The following is a 9098-nucleotide window of genomic DNA, read 5'->3' on the forward strand; positions in this document are numbered from 1 at the left end:
CCCCCCCCCGTGCACGCGCCACCCCTCCCCCCACGCGTGTGCACGTGCCAAGAGCGATCCGCACGCACCGTTTTCCCGCTAGCAGGATCCCAGGGCTCCGGAGAAGTGCTGGGCCCGTTTGGCTCAAGAACTATTCGGGTTGACCCTGAGCATCAGGCTGAAAGCAAGGGGCGTGTGGAAGACTCTAGAGTTTCTTTTAAAAGGACCCAGCCTGCCCTATCCTTCAGGAGTAGTTACATCCCCGCCCTGTATTTCCATCATTTTCCCTTTTAATCAGTTACCAGACCTTGAGTCACACAGAGAAAAGGACATTGTAAAGCTGCAAGTCTCCTTTTTTGAGGAAGCCTCTATGTGAAGCATGTTAATCCACCATCCTTAGGTGACCCCGAGAGAGCAGACTTGTGCCTTTCGGGGACGAGCTTGGGAGAGAGGGGCTATGGGGACAGGCAGGGGAGGAGTCCACACAATGTCTCTGTGTGCTGGAAAAGGCCAGCTCAACCATGGCGCCCCTCCATCTGGGGGGCTGGGAGAGACGTGGTGAAGAGGAGGAAACAGGAGAAAACCCAAAGAAGGGGGGCCAGGACACCAACCAGAGCTGCCCTCCCTTCACCGCACGGGGGATACAGATCAGAAACCAACTATTTCAACTCATGGTGTGCGGGCCGGGAGAAAGGGACCCACACATTTCCGTGTCTACGTAGTGCTAGCAGATTTTTTTGGAGGAATTTGTTATGAATAATTAATGTCGAGTTTTTCAGTTTTATGTAATGAAAACATTTTTTGGTCTGTCTTTTTATAATCTTGTTTGTTGGTATGTGCTACAGAATTTAAAATGTATGCATATTCGTATTTCCCTTTTTGATATGTTTTTTTTAATCATACTTAAAATAAAATTCTGTACCACAAATGAAAGGAAATAACTTGGTACTTTTCATCTATAAAGGAAGACCGCTAACTAGCATTGCACGCGTGCGTCCTTCCTGCTGGCTTGAGGACACATACTTCCGGCAAAAAGCAGGCACCGAGTAGAATTTGGGGTGATGGTTGAATAGACACGTAACCTGAAACATACCACCCAGAAATCCCGGAGTCCTACATGGTTCATGAGCCGTCACTCTTATTTGGATTGGATTCTTATTGGAAATCCAATCAAAGGAGGGAGCAGGTGAAGTGGGTGGAGGATGGGATCTCTGCTTTCCAAATAAGAGGTCAGCATGCGTTCCAGGTCCTCTGGATCTGGCTGCCTGAGTGGAGGGTCTCAAGACAAAAAGCATGCATGGCTGACCCTGGAGGGTGACGGCTTCCTCTGCCTCAGGGACTGTCGAGAGCCCCTCCTGAGGTGTGCACCTGGCAGGTGCCTCACCTCTATGCGGATGGAGGCCGGCAAGGAGTCTTCATCTGCCTGGACTGCATCTGGTCCTGGGACAAGCCAAGAGCCTGCAGGTCTGGGCAGCTGTGGCTAGTGGCTTGCACATGCTGCCCAGTGACCCGTGGTGTGTTGGGTGTGGGTGTGTCCGGAGCCCACATGCACCTGTGTGGCGTGTGTCCTCGTTCCCTGTACTTTGCCTCCGGCTGGGGATGCAGAAGCGGGAGGGCAGCAGAATGGGCTGCCGGGTGTGTGGGGAACTTGCATGTCCTCAACCACTTTTCTAGAATCTTCTACCCTTAGCTCTGAGTTGTGAGTCTGAGGGGGAGTGAAGTCACTGTCAGCTCCCAGCTATTCCTGTTCTCCATGGGAACCTGCAGGTGGGAAGTCGCTGGGCTGTGGTCTTGTGGTGGCTCCTTCTGGGCACATCTGCCAAGTGTCCACCGTGGCGCGTCTGCATCCCTTCCCCTGCCCAGGGTTCCCAGAGGAGGACGGGACTGGGGAGCCTCCGAAGACCTATCCCAACAAAGCTACAGACCCTACAGGGTGACCACAGTCCCCTCACAAAGGACAGCAGGAAGATGCACAGCCGGGACTCTCCTGATGGGAGCAGGTATTTACCAGGGTGAGAAGGTGAGGCATTCTTTGTTTGGTTAATGAAACCCTCGGAGAGATTATATATAGATAAAGCCTTCATGTGAGACCTGGCTTAATCGTAACCACTGGGCTTTGCCCGGGTTGGAGATGTGCCAGCCACTGCCTCTCCTTGCCTAATTCCCAGAGGCCACATCCTCGGGACCACGGAGCTGCTTCTGGGAGAACCCAGGTCGGATCTTCTCGGCCTGGCCCTGGAGGTGGGCCACAGGAGAAGGAGCACTGAGGAGCCAAAGACATTCAGAGGGACGCAGCATCCATGGACTGGATTGGGGACATGGAAGAGGCCAAGGGGCCATGGGAATGTGACCCATGCGTCCCCATCGGAGATGGACTTTGGACAAACTGAAAATTCATTCATAAGGGAGTGATACAGATTTTTTTAAAAACAAAGCATTTCTCAGAAGGACACAGCTTGCAAGTGCACCCACTAAGCGGATGATGAGACATTTGGGGCCCCAAAACAACTGTAGACACCAAAACGACTGACACACACCAAATACGTGGAGACCAATGAGCTCAGAGCTATGCCGGGAAGACCATCCTGGTCCTTCTGGACGTGGGTGAACACCGAGGAGAGCCAAGCGTCCCTCTTCCCTTTCCTGTGGGGGCCGAGCCTCGGTGGGAACGGAGCCGGAGGCTGACGACACCCTGGCTCCCTGGCGCCCTGGTGGGGTACAGACTGACCCGGGCCGTGCTCGGCGGTGCTCGGGAGGAAGGCTGATGGGTGTGTGAGAACAGACGGGGCTGATGCCATCTTGGCCCCCAGGAAGGGACAATGAGACGTCAGGTGCCCCTTCCCAGGCAGTGCGGCAGAAAGTGCCCAGTCCCCTGCCCAGGGCTCTTGTTGGGACTCTGGGTCAGAGGACGGTCCAGGAAGGACAGGGGATAGAGGAGCACGAGATGCAGTCAGCAGGCTCCGGGCTTCAGGGGACCCCAGGGGACAAGCGATCCCATTCCTTCAACCAAAGACAAAGGCAAGAATACCACCCAGCAGAGGGGGACACCTACTGACTTGGGGGGCAGCCCGAGCAGCAGAGGTTGGTGTCCAGATCCGGGTCAGGCGAGGCTCTCTTCCCGGCCTGTGTGCTCACCTCGCGGAGAGCGAGCGAGAGATCAAGCAGGCTCTCTGGTGTCTCGTCTCATGAGGGCACTAATCCCGTCACGGGGGCCCCACCCTCAAGGCCTCATCAAACCCTGATCACCTCCCAGGGTCCCACCTCCTCACGCCATCACCTTGGGGTTAGGGCTTCAACATATGAGCTTGGGGACGGGGGACAAAAACAGTCTGTCTAGAACACCTACGTGTTGAAGGATTCCCCAGATTCCCCAGAAACCTGTCGACAAATCAGTGCGGAGTTTGGATCCTAATTCAAACGTACCCACAGCAGAGAAATTTTGGAAACATCAGGAAATGTGAGCACCGTCTGTCAGATGACAGTGGGAGCCTCTGTGGCCCGGGCCTCCCTGTGTCCCCTGCCGCACCAGCAGATACCGGCGGTCCCCTCCCCTTCCCAGTGGCTCGGACTCCGACTTCAAAGCCCCACCACTGACTGTTCCTTGACCTTGAGGGACAATGTCCCCCCGAGGGTCAGCTTCTCATCTCAGCACTGCTTGGTGAGGTAAGGCTCCCAGCTCCCGGGACAGAGGTGGCGCTCGCCAACTCTAGCAGAGACCGCGTGCGTGGGCCTCGTGCACGCAGCTCTGGTGGCCACCCTCCCCGTCCCCTTGCCTGCCTGGGCGGCTGGCCCCAGGGAGGTGCCATCTGTGTGGTGTGGCCTGGGGCGGGAAGGCACCTGCGAGGTTTGTGCTAATGGGCCAGGGGTCCGCATTTAGGTCAGAATCTCAGGATCCTGAGGGCCGGCCCCCAGACCCCTTCACCCCGCAGCTAGAACCCCGTCCGCAGTGTCCTCCTGCTTCCCCAGCGGCCCTTCCTCAAAAGGGGCGCAGCACTTCCCGGCCCCAGGACCAGTGCCGAGACATGACGAGAAGTCCAGAGGGTCTCCTTCGCGGGAGGCTGCAGTCCGCCGTCTGGGCCGCCGAAGACTGGCCAGCCTCAGACGGGTGGGACCCTCATCCCTGAGGGCGTGAGAGGACAGGCACTGTTGGGACCCAGGGAGAGGATTCACAGGTGTGCACGCATGTATATGGGTACGTGCGAGCAGGTGCTTGTATATACACGTGTGTGCCCAGATGTGCACACCCATGTGTCCCGGGCAGCGGAGACCGTGCAGGACCGCACTCCAGCCCCGAACTTTGCTTCCTGGTAGCACTGCCAGTGAGGGCTCAGCTCTGACGCTGGGATCAGCTTGAGAGCCTCTGGTCCTTCTCACCCCGTCCTTCCCCATGGCCAGTGGGACAGACTTCCAGGGGATGTGTAATATACAGGATGGATGCACCAAGCTCTTAGCCACGGAGGCTCCCTCCCACCGTCCTTCCCCCAGAAGGCGAATCCCTGGCCAGCTGAGAATCCTGCGATGACTATTTAGGCCAAGACTTGGGTTGTCCGAGGTGTGCACCCCAAATACTCATTCCTGGGGGAGCCTTCTCCAAACACAGGGGATGGGGTGCACATGGCTTTGGAACAGGTAATATCCCACCATCCCCCCAGCGGCATCTCTGTCCACTCTGATCCCAGCCGTGAGCGGGGCTGGGCGCCGGCAAAGCTGGTTAATTCTGGACACTGCAGTGTAGCCCGTGGGGTAAGCCAGCACAAGAAGGCAGAGTGGTTTGCAAATCAAGGTCAACGAATTCATTTATTGATCCAAGAACTGCCTTTTACTTTCCCTCCCATCAAAGATCCTTCCCTTTCTTTGTCCTAAAAGGTCCGCCGGGGTCTCTGGGGACAGGTGAAGTCCACCCTGCCCGCTGCCCCTCGCCCACCTGGGGCTCGCTCCCCTGGCCTCTGCCAAGTTCCTAGCCGGCCTTGCTCCGGCCTGGCTCTGATTGCCCGAAGCCCAGATGTGAGTTCTCTCCCCTCCTCTGCTCTGTCTGCACGCCTGTCTCCCGGTGCTCCACAGCTGAGGGTCCTCCCCGGACCCCAGCCACTGGCTGTCCCTGCTTATCAGCCTGAGCCTCACCCCCACCCTCGGTGGTGACCACTAGCTGGTCCCCCCCACACGGTGATGCTCATTCCTTCACGAGTCATTCATTTATTCACCGTTGTGTGCACTGGACAAGATGAGACTGAGGGTGTTCTTGGTGAGACAGGAAGGGTCCCCACTGGGCTGGAGGCTGGGGTCCGGCTTGGGGCACGTCGGGCGCTCATTGGCCATGTGACATGGGACACCTCTAGCCTCCTCTGACCCAAGCGTCCTCTCCGTCAAATGGGATAATGGAAAGATAAAAAGTTAATCCTTCCCCATCTGGGGGAAGAAGAGTCCAGGAGAATACACTGAATCCCAGGAGAGGCATGAGAACAGCAATTAGCAAAACCCCCAGAACAGGCAGTAAATGGCAAGTGTGGCCAGGCTGAGGGGGTCCGGAGCCCTGCGTGCGGGGCAGGCGCTCCGTGGTGCGGCCGCTGCTCACGCCTCCCTCAGAGCATCAGAACGAAAGCTGGCATGCAAGCCTGCCGTCCCACGTTTGTCCCCAGGAGAATCGTAGCAGCGCCTCGCATGGATCCTGGCACACCCACGTTCATGGCAGCAGGATCCACAGCAGCGGAAAGGTGGGCGCGCACCCCAGTGTCCAGCGCTGGGTGATGGATGGACGACACGTCTACCTGACGTGTGTGAGTTTCGGTGAGTCCACACATGGAAGGACTGGACCCACCCTCACTCGTGGTCATTCCCGCAGCGGCTCCACGGAGGCTGCGTGTGGACCCAGGATGTGCGTGCGGGACGGGGGTGGGCGCTGGGGAAGGCATCCTGGAGAAACAAAGTCCTGTGGCGCAAGGTCACCTTCCTCTCGCATGCTTTGAGCAGGCCCAGGAGAGAGGCTAACACCTGACCAGCCCCGTTCGCAGGAGGCCTGTCCTCTGTCACAAGGACCGTGCCCCCTGCAGCCTGGACGTCACCCCAAGAAGTGACACGAGTGACCCTCATCTTCCTCGTCCATGGGGTTGCTGCCTGCCAGGCTCTGCACCCAGCGCCCACCGCAGGCCTGCCTGTCCCGGGTCATGCTGCGCGGGACAGAAGTCCCTAGAGGACCAGGTCCCCCCGGTACCGCTGAGCCCATGCACGGGGCCGGTGTGGTCGGGGCACCTGGCGTCACCATCGCTCACCCTAGGGGTTCCCGGTCCCCAGACGCTTCCTCCTTCTGGCAGGTGGTTTGGGTTTTGTGGGTGCCGTGGGTCCCTGCCCAGTCTGCTGCTGGAGCGCTTCACGCCCACAATTCTGGAGTGTCGTTATGTGCAGGACGGGAGCCCAGCGCCCCGATCTGAGCCCATGAAGGGACAAACTGTGTGGGTTTGGCATGGCAAACTCCCCAGGCTGTCGGGGGCGAGGTGAGGAGATAAAGGGTTTTGCCCGCCAGAGGCAGACGCCCCCTGAACGGCACTGGCACTGGCTGTCCCACGACGGTGGCCAGGATGCCAGGCGACGTGGGAGCCTGGTCAGGACCTGACCCCCATCTGGTGGTGGAGGGAGTGCTCCCACTGCAGCAGGAAGTGTCCCTTTAGCAGGGCGGGGGGGAGGGGAGGACCTCAAGGTGGACGTAGCCCCCGCCCAGGAGAGATGGCAGAGGTGGGGCAAACCCAGGCCTGCGCACACATAGGACACCCCGTGTCTCTCGTGCGCCCCACACACTCGCCATGGGGCGAACCGCCAATTCCCCAGACAGAGAATTCGATTGCCCCCCCGCCCCACCGGCCGATGAATTGTCTGCCTCTGAGTGGTTGTCCATTCTTGGCCCATTTGGCTTTTGCAGGAGGCTATTGGAGAGGAGAATCAGAGGCCTAACACTGTGTCTTCTAGAAGCTTCTGGCAGAACTGCAGAAGCTGCTTTGAGGTGGGCCCGGCTGTCTGCATCAGGAGGCAGACTGGCTCCAGCATCTGGAATAGGAGCATCAGGCACAGGTCCTTGGAGCAAAAGCTCCCCAAAGTGGGGGAGGCACAGGGGGGCGAGGGGCTCAGGGCACCCCAAAGCTGGCATCCCTGTACCCCGGGACTCTGCGCTATGGACGGAGGTCAAGGTGCTTGCCTAGAGAGGGTTGGACTTGACAGAGGCAGTCTCCATGCATATGCGAGGCCCCAGTGAGGGCGAGGGCACGGGTTTGCTGGTCGCAGGGCAGGAGCGGCAGAGCTGAGTCTGGGGACCGAGCAGCCTCGCAGTTCAGGCCCTGACACCTCCGTGCCCACCCCCATCCAGGGCCAGGCTGGGGTGAAGAGCAGGAGAAGGGGTTCCAAGGCAGGTACCCCCCCCTCCACAGACCCTGACCTGAGCAGTGCTCTGGAACCTCTGGGACCCACAGCCCCTTTTCATTGGGACTTAGGCCACTTGCACTGCAAGGCGGATGCTGCAAGGGACAGCTTCTCGCCTGGATGTGTGAGCATGTCCACTGGCATTGCTAAGGCCGCCTGGGAGCAAGCCTTCCGGACGGACCCTTGCAGCTCTTTCCTGCCAAACTCAGTCTCCTGCACCTCCTCCCCAGTGTGGGGGAGCCCCAGTTCCAGCCCCGCTCTTCTCTTAACCTTTGTCCAAACTCACCCAGCTGCCCTCTCTGCCTGCAGGTGCTAAGCGGCTGTCACACGGGGTATGGGGTGCGCTGCCTGTCCCACATCCGGCCCAGCTCGCCCGAGGAAGGAAGTGACGAGCTCCCGGGAGAGGGGGAGGGATCGGGGCATGTACAGGTATCACAGCCCACGGGAAGCCAGTGGGGCTCCGCAGGGAGGGAGAGCAGGGTGGCTGAGGGCTTCTCGGAGGGGGCGGCCATGTCGAGAAGCCCGGCAGAGAGGGTCGCATCTGTTGGCTAGTCGGGGCAGCGGTGGGGGACTGCGGAGCATCTTATCTCCGTGCTAACATCTGGGACTTACCCTTGGAACCTTCTGGAGACAATATCTGTGCCCAACTAGATTTCAGGCAGGCATGCTGTGGGGTCGGAGCACAGAATTTTTACTTGGAAAAGATCTTGTGGTGCCTTTCAAAGCACAGCCTGTTGCATCTTTTGAACCCATTTGCCACTGGCAAAGCTGCTCCAGCCGACCTTCTCCCCGGGGGCAGCGCTGACGGGAAGCATCCCATTTCGACTGCCCAGTGTGATGCGGGGCAGATGCAGGACGGGGCAGCTCCAGCCCACGGTCACGTTCAAACACAGTGCGTGCAGATCCTGCCGCAGCGAGTGCCAGGGCTAACGGATACCCACTGCCGCTCCCTCTGAGTCCCAGGAGGACTCGGCAAGTGTGTGGAGGACGTGCAGAACCGGACGGCAGGAGCCTTTCCTGGACGAGGCTGCTCGTGGCAGAAGGCTGGCCAAAGCCCATCCCTGTGCGTCTCCAGCAGCCCGAGATGCTCGGGAGGAGGGCACCCTGGCGCCACTCTCTGGGATTTCCAGACCGTGGAGTGGCTGCGCAGCATCGTGTGTCCCGAGCCTGTCCACGTGGCCCTGGGCAGGGACAGGCCGTTCTCCTTGAAGGGAAGTCGCCATGCGCCGCCTGCCCTTGCTGGAGTGAGGGTCAAGCAGCTACGGACATTATTCGGGTTTCTTCTGCAGCTGTGTCTCTTTTCCCCAGTTTATCGGTTGGTTCTGTCATTTCTTGGGTCTGTGTGGCCTCATGCATATTTATTTTACGCTGGGAGATACAACCAGATACTGCTCGGCTGCAGGCCCTGCCCTCGAAGCGCGAGCCAGGGCGAGGCTTGCTGTTGGGGGAGAGGCCTCCGGACTCACGACACCTCTAGGTCCTGCAGCTGTCGTTCACTCGGGCACCAGCCCCTCTCGCTTCCACAGTGAAGGGGAGTTTTCCTTCTGTCCCTGACCTGCCGCCCCCACACACCGAGCCTCTCCCAGGGATGCCCTCTCCCTGGCCCGCCCTCCCTGCCAGGACCCGGCCCCGGAGCCCCGGGGGCAAAGCTCTCTGGGACCCTCCAGGCCCACAGCAGCTGCTCAGTAAAATGCACATTGGCTTCGCGGAGACGG

This window comes from Mirounga leonina, unplaced genomic scaffold (assembly GCF_011800145.1).
Source record: "Mirounga leonina isolate KUSES-001 unplaced genomic scaffold, KU_Mleo_1.0 Mir_170, whole genome shotgun sequence".
Classification (NCBI taxonomy): Eukaryota; Metazoa; Chordata; class Mammalia; order Carnivora; family Phocidae; genus Mirounga; species Mirounga leonina.